Raw genomic sequence first — 11,823 nt, forward strand, 5'->3', positions numbered from 1 at the left:
CCGTCAGGGCCCCGCGGGGAGCCCCGGCCCCCCGCGCTCACCTAAGCCAGGCGTAGGCTCCGGGATCCCGGCGAGACAGGGCGGAGGGGACGGTGACGGGCGGCGGCGTGGCGGGCTGGCCTTCCCCCGGGGACTCGCCTCCCTCATCCTCCCCGCGGCGGAGCGGCCCGGCGCCTCATGAGTCACGGTGCCCGGGCCTCAGCACACGTGCCCGGCCCCGCCGCCGCCTCCGGGCTCGGAGGAAAGAGAAAAAAAAAAAAAAGAAAAAAAAAGCGGGGGGGGGGAAGCGAGGGGAAAATATCTCCGTCAGAACAGCCCTGCCGGCACCGCCGCCCGCCCCAGCGCCCTCAGACTGCTCTAGACACTGTACTACTATTTTTCCAGACCACCTTCTTCCTCCCCCCCACTCCCCCCAAAATGCTCTTCCTCTACTGAGGCAAAAGGACTGATCTTCTTTCCAGAGCAGGCAAGAAGGCCGTGCTTTCATCCCGTTTCCCCACCCTGCCTTCCTCCTGGCAAATAAAGCGCATTGCGAACCGGACATTTTTGCCCACGGGGTCTCAATGAGATGAGCCTGAAGTCCACCTGCTGCCCCTGGGGTCCCCGGGGGGCTGCACCGGCTGGTGCAGGGCACCCATGGGTACCTCGAGGCACCCCTTGCTCCAAGCCCCATCCAGCCTGGCCTTGAACACCTCCAGGGATGGGGCAGCCACAACTTCTCTGGGCAACCTGTGCCAGTGTCTCACCACCCTCACAGTCAAGAATTTCTTCCTATTATCTAATCTAAATCTCCCCTCTTTCAGTTTAAAACGATTCACCCTCATCCTACCACTCCACTCCCTGATCAAGAGTCCCTCCCCATCTCTCCTGTAGCCCCTTTAGGGACTGGAAGGGGCTCTAAGGTCTCCCCGGAGCCACCTCTTCTCCAGGTTGAACAACCCCAACTCTCTCAGCCTGTCCTCACAGCAGAGGTGCTCCAGCCCTCTGATTGTCTTCGTGGCCTTTTCTGTACCTACTTCAACAGGTCCATGTCTTTCCTGAGCTGAGGGTCACAGAGCTGTAGATTAGTCAGACACAACTTAAAGGTGTCCCTTACCAGGACACTCAAATCTAGGACCATGCGCAAAGGAATCTCAACAAAACAACGTGGCACTAACCTAAGGGAGAGAAAAAGAGAAGGGCATACACACAAAACCACAGGCTGCCAGCAGTGGGATGTGAGGAGGCACTGGGGGCCACCTGGGTCCAGTCCCCTTGGTGTTAGCCCACCGGGGCTCAGGAAGCAGGGTGGGAGCTCCAGAGGTGGTGGTGGGGACAAAACAACGGAAAGAATTGGAAACAGCCTGCCAACATCAAGACCAGAGGAAGCACAGCAATGATCTTCCAAGATTTAAGGACACTATAAAGAGCAGGGAACAATCTTGTCTCTGTATTTATGGTGATGAGGACAAGAAGATAGGGAGAGAGGGGAGAGAGATTCAGGCTCGACTTATAGGGGGAAAAAAGGACTGGCAAGGATATTAAATCAAGGTTAGACACTCATCTCGAGGAGTGATTTAGGTATGCTCCATCCTGCCTGGGGCAAGGGAATGGATTAAGTGACCTTTTGTGGTGCCTCTTCTAGCTCTTACTTCCTCTGACCCTGCCGAGGTTTACTCTTTTTGATGTATACTTTTCTTTTAGTCTGCAGTCTGTTCCATCCCTGAGGCTCATAACAGACCTCTTACATTGTTAATTCCTTCTTTCTTTTTTTTTCCCATTCGCCATAAAAGAGTCCTGTGCCTTTGAAAACTATGATTTTCAGTTCTCTATATTTTACCATTTAAATAAAATCAGTGGCAGGATTATCTGACTTTGTCTTTTGATATCTGGGCAGCAGTCGTGTCTTAGTCAAACTCACACCCAGACCCTACAAATATTTGCACTGGTTCCAGGACAGATTTTACTTAGTATTTTTTTCCAAGTATTATATCGTATGAAGCAACTGTTTATTGATAAGGCTGAGTATATTTCAATGCATATACGCATACGTTTGCCAAAAAAATAAATTACTCTCTTTTCCCTTAAACTTTTAATTTCTGTTTTCTTCCATAGGGAACAATTCAGAGAACTATTATGTTGCTCCAGCAGTTTCTGTTCCTCCCTGGTCCCTGTTACTAAGTGTAACGATAGGCCAATTAGTCAAGACAAGGAAATCCCTTCTTTCCTCCTTGGCACTGGCTCTGCCCCAGCAACTCCAGTGGGTGTCAAAGCCCGGGCTGGTGCCCGGCCCCAGCTCAAAGGTATCTTGGTGGCAGGTTGCCGGATGACCAGTGTGGCCACCCTATGACCAGTGTGGCTGCCTACAGCCGCTGGCTGCCAGCCCTGAGCTCCCGCCTCTGCGCAGGAATGACAGGTACCACTGGGAACCTCCACAGAGGCTTTATCCACCATTTTTGTTTTTGGAGAGCATTACAAAATGGACATGTCAAACATTCACAGCTCCACCTCCATAGAGCTTCCTCCTTGCTTTGGTTAGGAAAATTAAGAGCCATCAAAGAAACGCGTGTTCACGGAGGGAAAGAGTGTGAATCCTATGAATAAGTTCTGCTGCCAGCAGGATCTACACCATGCCAAAAAGACATCATAATGTCTATAAGGAGGCAATAAACCTCCTTATAGAGGAGGTTTTTCTGAAGTCCTGCAGTTGTTAGACATCAGTCCTTCACCATCAGGGACTGCAGAGCAGGGGCATGCACAGCGAGAGAAGGAGCTCAAGGGCCACTGTAAGGAGCTGGGTACCACTCACTCCAAAAATTAAACCACAAAAAAAAACTATAGAAGGCTTTTCTGTAGTTCGGTTTTCAAATTTGGTCTGATCTGCCTTCTAGCTCCATGACAGCTCAGGCCAATGCCGCAGTCCAGCATGGGCACACCACCGAGGGGCTGATTTAATGCTCCAGTGCACGTGCTGCTTGGGATGTCCCGTGCCCCACATCTCTCTCCCTGCTCACCTCCTTTTGTGTGGAAGCACCAGATACTCCTAACGCCTCTGTCCTTTACACCTTATGCTGCTTGATGACCTTATTCTGAATTTTGATCCCTTCTATTTGCTACTACCACACTGGGTTCTCTCAACTGGATGCACACAGTGACCACAGCAGCTCTTGGGGCTGGATGCTGTGACAGGCAGTGGTCGTGCAGTGGTGCCCTGTGGCTGGAAAACAAACACACGGCCTCCCTCCCCACAAGCAGGATCCCATTTTCAGACATGGTTTAATTTCAGCTTCTCCCTGTTTCCGCAGACTGCGAGTCCTATGCCGTGTACTTTTTAAAACTGTGAGGCTGGCGTTCATCTCCAGTCAACATGAACAGCAGAATACAAGGAAGCTACAAGGCACATTGACACCAGAGAAGACAAGATGAGGAAAAAGGCAAAGGGTTTATCTCAAGTATCAGGAGTGTAACTTGCTTGTCTTAAACATCTCTATCAACACAGATACATTGTTTCAACTTTTTTTTTTTTTTTCTTTCTAGCAAACACACTGGGGTTATAGGTCTCTGAGAGCTTTGTCTTTCCATCTTCTCCCTCTCATGTTTATCTTTTTTCCCCCGGATCTTGTAATTTGTGTTTATAATTCTGAACACCACTTGTTACCCATACCCAGTTGTTCCAGAATATGTTTATTTTTATCTTACAAATAAAAAAAATCAGAACTAAAGTGGCATTTCCACTGCAATTGAATGCTACTTTTATTAATTTATAGATACTGAGCTTCTGTTCACTTCTGAAATTTCAAATGATTGCTCAGAATTATATCTGCTACATCCTCCAGTCCATAACAGAATAAGCCAAACACACTTCTCTGTTTTGAAATTGATTAGGCTTGGAGATTAGAAGAAAATTGCCTTTAAATTTGCCTTTTTCCTGATCTGTACTCAGGGCTGAACTAAGCAAAGAGTTATATTTTGTGAAATGAGGTGATAACCTGCTTTTCAGCTTTAATGAATAGTTCCTCACTTTACTTTGGGAGACAATATTACCTGCTCAAGAGATCTGAACTCCAGCTGTTTCCTTCTTAAGGCTTTTTGTTCTATTATACAGCCTGGCATCAATGTAATTAACTTTTCTTCTCGTGTGCTTTAATCACACCCTGCAACAGACCACGCAGCACTTCTGAACCGGTAGTGAGAGCTGGGATGCCCAGAACAAGCACCCTTGGGGAGCACCTTGGAGTGCTGAGTGCCTGGGGAAGTGAAGGCACCTCACCGGCTGGGAGAGCTTTCTGGTATTTTCTGTTTATCTTTTTTGGCTTTTTAAATAGAAAATAGAGACTGAAAAGACATAAAGAATTACTCCTTTTTCTTTCAGGAGAATATGCCATGAAATTACACTCGTGTTATAAAGAAGTTTCATCCAGATCAGTAAGAAATTAACGATAAATGGTATCCCATCATATTTTTATATTTGCCTGATATTATATAAAGCAGCAGTGGTACAGATGTACCACTCAGATAACTTCAGCACTGGTTGCACATGGCTTGATAGTCTCTGGGAACAAATATCATAATGGATCATTTGTTGCTCTTCCTGTTTCTGTTCTATCACAAAGAAATACATGAGGCCATTTCCTTTCTATACGCTTACATCAGTACGCTGGGCATTTTCAAAGCCGTTGTTCCGGTCACAAAGTTTTCCGTACAAACTCCTCGCTGCCCAGATTTCTCTTAAATAACTTCAGTCGGCCAGTGTCTGGAGAAATGAGCTTTTCTACACACAGAGGTAGCTTTAAAAAATAACTGGTGTCTAAACTGTGTCTCCATGTGCTGCCTCAGCAGCGGCAGCAGAGCGGGTACAGGCACCAAGATGCTCCCAGCTGGAATGGCAGCTCCTTACCCAGCCCTCTCTACCCCCACGGTAAAAGGCCTCGCTCCACAGCAGTTATTTGGTTGTGCTGCTAGATGAGGTTTATTTAGTTTCATTTTCCCCGTCAAGTCCATTTCCATGTGACAGCACGCAGCGACCTGCCTGCTGGGTTCAGTACCTGCTGCCTGCGTGGGCAGCAGCTCTGCCAGCCCTTCCTGCTGGAACCCACTCAAACACCTCCCATCTTGGACAAGGCACAGGGCCAGTTTGCCTTACCATTGGGTTTATGCCCTGTCTATCCGTGAGGTCATTTCTCACTATATCCTATAAAGTGAATTTTTTCTCTTTCCCATCGGTCTAGATAGGTTACAGGTGGTTAAAACCTAGAGCGTGGAGGCTGAGCACAAGCTCTGCAGTAACGGGATGTCCAGGCAGGACATGGTAGAGAGGAAACTGTAGGAAATCATAGGTCCAGGGGTCTTCCAGATTATCATCTGATAAGAACAATTATCATCTGGGATACCAAACAAAACAATGGACTAATTATCTTCCAGCAGAGAAAGATAAAGAAATATATCATAGAATAGAATCATAGAATTGTCTAGGTTGCAAGGGACCTTTAAGATCATCCTGTCCAACCGTCATTGTACACTTAGTTTCACATGTCATTCAAACAAAAAGACATAAGTTAGGAGGCAAGGGAAAAGAGAACCATGTTGTGTACAGAGAAATTATTTTGGAAGACATTTTATGTTTTAGAGTCACTAGGTGTTACTACAGCTGGAGAAAAAAGAGGAACTCTCTTGACTGGGCTAATGCAGCCCTCGCACAAGTGAAGCAAGAGCCTGACCTCCAAAAATTGTGTAACAATTGCCTGCCCGTTCCTTGGAAACCCAGTGAGGAAGGCTGCAGGGCCAGCAAGGACCCAGCCCAGGCTGGTAGAAGCCCCACCAGAACAGCAGTGGGACACCAACATGTCCTGGGTGCCATGCGTGAGGATAGCTATGGGCATTCTCTTCACAACCACATGTCAAGCAGAATAAAAGCATTTCCTACTTCATTTCCTACTCCAAAATGATCTGAAGGAAAAAGTTTAAAGGTAAAACTCTGAGTGATAGGTCATCCTGTAACAGGCACGACAGTAGGGACATAAGTGAAAATATATTTAAATTTTCTCTTTGTCATTACACATGTCATAAACACTTTGAAAGATGACTTAAGTCCACAGAATTTAGAAACTTGTATTATGGAAGCTTCAGAGATCATTTCTAGCCCTCCCTCAGCCATGGGTTTCTTATGGCAGTCAGTATGGGCAAGAGAAGGTAACCTGCCAACACAGAGACTGGTTTTTTCAATCATTACTCCATAAAAGCAGCCACCCTGACAGCCTGCTGCCTGCCCATGCAGCCTCAGGGTCCCTACGGAGGCTGGTACCTATAGGCAGGCAGGCTTATATGACTGGAGGTGACCAAACTGATGTGCCTGCAGCCAGCAAGGACCAAAGCCTTCAGCTGGGCTTGCACCAGCCCTTTCCTTCAAACCAAACCCCAGCTCCCGCTTGAGTAAGACCGGAAATCTTTTGCTAAAGAATAATAAAAAAAAATAATTAATTCAGTTAAGAACTTAATTTAATTCAGAAATGACTGAAAAAGGGCTCGGACTGCAGCCACCTGTGTAGCTGGGGCTGGGTGAGAGCAGCCTGGCTGATCCATCTGCCCTCCTGGATGCCCCGAGCCTGGCACAGTCCTACTGCGCCCGCAGCACCTCTGGGCAGGAACCCGTGCCAAAGCATTTGTCCAGCTGCACTTCCAGCTGTGTACCCAAAAGCAAACCTGCTCTCTTCAACATTTACAGCAACGTAGCCCTTAAAGGATAACTACATTAAGTGACCCACAGTGTCACCCGCAGCCTGTCCCCAATGCGCACAGCAGCCGCAGCAGCATCCGGCTGCTCCTCGCTGCAGCCCGACGGCAGAGCTCCCACCCACGAGGGGCACGGGGTGCTGCCGTACCCCCACCTGTCAAACAGCTACATAAAAATCATAGTGCAAACCCATCTAGCTTGAAATAGGTCTTGTGGCTTCATTCCAAATAGCTGGAATACAATAGTCACAAAATAGACCTTGGACTCTAAATTTTCTTTTTTTTTTTTCCCCCCAGCCTTTATTAAAGGCAGATACACAAGTTGCTGCAAATGCAGGCTAAACACAATTACGATCCCAGAGAAGCTATTCTCTTCCTTAGGCTGTTATTTGCTTGACACTCGTGAAACTCAACTTCCCTGAAAAGGTCGGACATTACATTTCAGTCTTGCTGATCAAGAAGGCAATCGCTACATCTCCTCCAACGCAGTGCAACTTCTGCAGTAACCAACTTCTGCTTCTGCTCCACAGCAACATGGAGGCCATCACTTTCACACTACACTGCTGAAAGACTATTTTTTTTTCCTGTTTTAATGATATTATCCGCATGTGTATTTTAGTAAAGATAATGTACAAATTTCAGACTTGGCCCTTCCACTGCATCGCCCTTTTATTTTAAAGCCTCCTGCAACTACCAAGTGACGGTTTATTTGTTAAAAGTAATAAAGTATTTTAAATCTCCACTAGTCTACAGGCATGCAAATGAGCAAAATCTACACTGTTAATTTCACAGCGAATAATTATGATATATGCTACATCCTTTGCGCTCTCTGTAAAGACAATTTCTTTATGGCTCTTCAGCTGGTGCTGGGGTCTGCTCCAACCTCCATGCGGAGCTGTGCGGGTGCTCAGTCTGGGCAGACGCTGCCTGTGATCCATCATCATATTTATTCACGGAAAACTGGTAGGACATTCCCCAGCAGCAGCACGTAGTGTGGCCGGAAGCCAAGGGCTCACTTTCAGGGGATTAATGGCATTTTTATTTCTCATGGGTTTTACTAACGACTCCCAGAGCAGGGATGGGGAGCGATGCTCCAGGTACAGGCATCCACCCGCCTTGGTCAGGGCTGGAGAGAACCCCGGTGCAGGGGGAGCAGCGCTGGGCCCCCGCTGAGAAACACCCCTGACCTGCAGCACGGCCATGGCGGGGGTGCCGCGCCGAGCATCCCCTCCGCCTCCAACCCACCAACAGCACTGAACAAACCCCTACAGCAACCCAGGGAGCTCCTGAAAGCATGTGGAAGTCTTTCTCTCGGCTTTTTAAGCGGAGCAAGCACCACGGGAGATTAATTGACAAAATAAAAGTAAAACCAGAAGGCAAGAGAACGATGGACCCGCGCCAGGTTTGTCCCACATATTCCCTGGGCATGGGTCGGTCTCACTCAGGGTCCCGGAGGAAGCTCCACGCCATGGGGGTCCCACTGCACCCCCAGCAAGTACCGGGAAGAGTCTGCCTTGGGATCTGACGGCTACTTTTAACACTCCTCAGAACTGCAGAGTTTTGTCACTTAAACTTTGCGTAACAAAATCTTGCATTTACTGCTCATTTCTTTAGCACATTATTTAAATCTTCCCTAACTTATCTCAAACAGCAAGACCTATAATGCCAAAGCGGGCGCAATGAAACGCGGACGTAATAAAGCTTTCTAAACAACTTACCGTGACCCGCTAAATAACGGCACACTATTCTGCCGTGAATTTGCCCGGCCGGCACGGGCCACAAAGTGGGGTAAAAAAAGAGCAGCTCTTACCTGGGGGGCCCTGATGCTTGGGGGTGCGTGGCAGCGTGTGCAGCGCTCCGGCAGCGCGGCCACCGCCTCCTCCGGCAGCGCGCGGGGCTAATTACAACATGCTTTTCTTGCAACAGCAGGATGGTGGCCTAGCGAGAGGGGAAACGGTGAAAGGCCAGAAGAATTACGCTTTCCAAACCCTATAGGTCTAAGGATGTGAAATAAGCTATTCGCAGGAGCATACAGCGGTAACCATGGTGACGGGCTGTGGTTTGCATATATATTTTCTTAAAGAAGCAAAAATTACTTTCGGCTAATAAAAAAAAGAGACGCAAGAGGAAGTGCTTTTGCATCGCGGCCACATCCCGAGCTGCAGCGTGGCGCTGCCGGGGAGGCTCGCGTCTGGCGCACGAACGGCCGGTTTGAAACACGCTGGTTGAAGACGTCGTGGCTGCGCCCCATTAATCTGCCCCTCGGCATCTGGCGGGGGGACGGGCTGGGGCCACCCGGCCAGGCCATCGCCCGTGGGCCCTGCAAAGGGGGTGATGGTTGGGGTGGTGCCCCCGGGGCTCCCTTCCTGCTGTGAGTCGCAGATAACGGCAGCCCAACCAGCTGCACCGACCAGAGACATTTAGACCCATTTTTGTGACTTTTGTGACTGCGGTCATCACCATCTCTGTGCTTCCTGCACGAGCGACAGCCCTTCCACCCCAAAAGCCCTGCGGAGCGAGAGCTTGCTGCCTGCTGCTGGGCTTGCTGGAAACCTCCCTGGCTCGGCCCAGGGAGGGAAACACCATGTTCCCCAGTGTCACCGGTCACTGCCAGCCTCCATAAAATGGCGGATCACATCCCAGCCCAGGGCAGCGCCTCGGCAGGAGCCGGCAGCCCGTGGTGGGTGCGTGGGTGGCAGCCGGGGAGAGGCAGTGCCGACCCCGCTGCAGCGGAAATCTCGTCTGGCTTCCTCTCCGCTTGCCCCAGCCGCTTTCCGCTTCCCCGGAGCAGGAGGGCTGTGCTCTCACAGGGCACGGTGCACAAGACCTCAGCCTGCACAGTGGCCTGGGCCTGTGCAGGAGCTGTGTCCTTCAACTGCTCCTGCTTCTAGGCTGTGCGGGAGGTGCAACCGGCAGGTATATCAGCCTGGAAACCATTGCAAAGGGACGCTGCAGTCAACGCCAGCAGCAATTGCCAACAGGATTTCTTGTTATTTCTTTCCACTGCTCTCCCGGTGCCTTCCTCTGCTGCTGTGGTGCAGTCAGAAAGCTGGTGTCAAGGCACGAAGATTCACCACCTCATCCTACAGGATGTTGCATCAGTTAACAGAACGGCTTCACCAGAATTACTCAGCCCCTCTCGTGGCACATAACAGCTAACCCAGAGCTGTTGAGCTGCAGAGCAGTGCACAGCCACAGCACTGTGACATGGACCAGGGGAGGAGGTGGCCAAATCTGCACGGCTTCCTCACTGAGGTTGCTGCAAGAGCTGCCTTTTAGCCACAAGGCGTTTCTCCAGACCTCCTAGTTTATATCAGCATTGCTGAAGCCCAAGGTGGGGTGGGAATCACAGAATGGTTTGCATACCTTAAAGATCATCGTGTTTTAACCCCCCTGCCATGGGCAGGGACACCTCCCACCAGACCAGGTTGCTCAAAGCCCCATGCAACCCAGTCTTGAACACCCCAGGGATGGGGCATCCACAGCTTCTCTGGGAAACCTGGGCTAGTGTCTCACCACCCCCACAGTGAAAAATTTCTTCCTGATATCCAATATAAACCTCCCCTCTTACAGTTTGAAGCCATTACTCATTGTCCTATCACTACATGCCCTTGTAAAAAGTCCCTCTCCAGCATTCTTGTGGGCCCCCTTCGGATACTGGAAGGCTGCTACAACGTCTCCCTGGAGCCTTCTCTTCTCTAGTCTGAACAACCCCAATTCTCTCAGCCTGTCCCTACAGCAGAGGTGCTCCACCCCCCTGATCATCAAAGCCAGCAGGGGCAGGCAGGACTGGTGCTGGGCACCTGGTGGGGGCAGTGGGACAGCCCTGCACTCCAGGGAAAGGAGAAGTCACACCAGGACTCCCTTCTGTAGCTGCTGCAAGACTTCTGCACAGCGGATGGCCCAGAGGAGGACCGACCATGGGAGCATCCATGGGGAAAGCTTCTTGCTGCAGGAGCAGCACTGACCCTCACACCTCTCCCTCGGCAGTGGCCACCAAGGTCCCTCTTCTCTGAGGGGTTTTAAGCTCTTGCTGCTGGTTTGACTTTCAAAAAGCAGAGCATTGCAGACAGCACCTCTTAAGGATCTGTTGCCAGGAAAGAACAGAAATAGGTAGATTGCTTAGCACAGTGTATGCACTATACTATGCTTACGTTTGTTTTGCAGGCAGAGGGACTTGACTAGTAATTCCCTCAGGTTGAAACAGCAAAAGCTGGTTTTTAGGGAGTAGGATGCTCTGCATTTGATACTTTGGCACTTTACATGACACCATGTTTCACCTTTATACCTGGAAATTAAGAGATTATTTACAAACCAGGCCTTTTCCATGGAAAAATGCAAACAACAGCTATTAACAAAAAACACAACATGGACAACCCTAGGAAATCTTTTTTAATGACTCACAAAGAGCATTTTGCGGGGCAGCTGTGGTTTGATGGTGTGTTTCAGGAGCAACATCCCCCTGTGCTGCACCGATCCACTGTCCCTGTCCTCCTCCCAGCTGGTGCAGCAGAGCAGGGCAGGGACACTTGCCCATAAAGCCAGGCTCTCCTTCTGTTAGAAAGTGATTTAACTAGGTTGGCAAAACCCCTGGTATGGATGCTCTACCAGGACCTCAAAGCATATTTGGTGTTACTGCACACTCTGCAAGGCACAAGAGAACCATTTTTGTCAGTTCCAAGGATAAAATCTTTCCCTGCTGGGGTTTGCATCATTAGCTTAATCAACTGATGTAATTAACATAGTAAACAGAGCAGGAAAAAAAAAGGAGTTACCTTTTCCAGCAAAGTGTACTTCTCTCCTTTTTGTAAGCAGCAATCTTCCCCAAACAGAGAGTTCAAACGTAAAGCCAGATCAAGGACGTTGCAGAGATCCAAATCCTGAGGCTTGATTTCAATTGCTAATAAATAGCAAAATACACAGAAATTGCAGAATGTAAATGATAAGCTGGTTTGATTTTACAACACTCTTCTAAGAAATACCTGTTCCTAGTGTAGAATTTGGTGCATTTTTGCAAGGATGTGGATACCATGTGCAAGGGAGCTCTGCTTTTCACATCCAGAAGCCTTTTTCCAGGCAAAGCACCGGGACGCTGGTCATTTGTCCGGGCTTTTC

At 49.2% G+C, this 11,823-nt stretch overlaps 1 protein-coding gene across 4 annotated transcripts in view; it reads right to left on the reverse strand.

Annotated features, from left to right (window-relative positions):
• MBNL1 (muscleblind like splicing regulator 1) overlaps positions 1 to 8,772 on the reverse strand; it is a 105,489-nt gene extending 96,717 nt beyond the window's left edge. The window contains exon 1 of one of the 4 annotated variants that reach the window (XM_014945915.1): positions 8,519 to 8,772. The gene's annotated coding sequence lies outside the window, so the exon portion shown is untranslated. Of the gene's footprint in view, positions 1 to 41; positions 201 to 8,518 lie in introns of those variants that run through there. The other 3 variants (XM_014945907.1, XM_014945914.1, XM_014945905.1) reach the window with 3 other exon arrangements.
• Positions 8,773 to 11,823: the final 3,051 nt, after the last annotated feature.

Source organism: Calidris pugnax, unplaced genomic scaffold, assembly GCF_001431845.1.
Source record: "Calidris pugnax isolate Ruff unplaced genomic scaffold, ASM143184v1 scaffold111, whole genome shotgun sequence".
NCBI classification, from domain to species: Eukaryota; Metazoa; Chordata; class Aves; order Charadriiformes; family Scolopacidae; genus Calidris; species Calidris pugnax.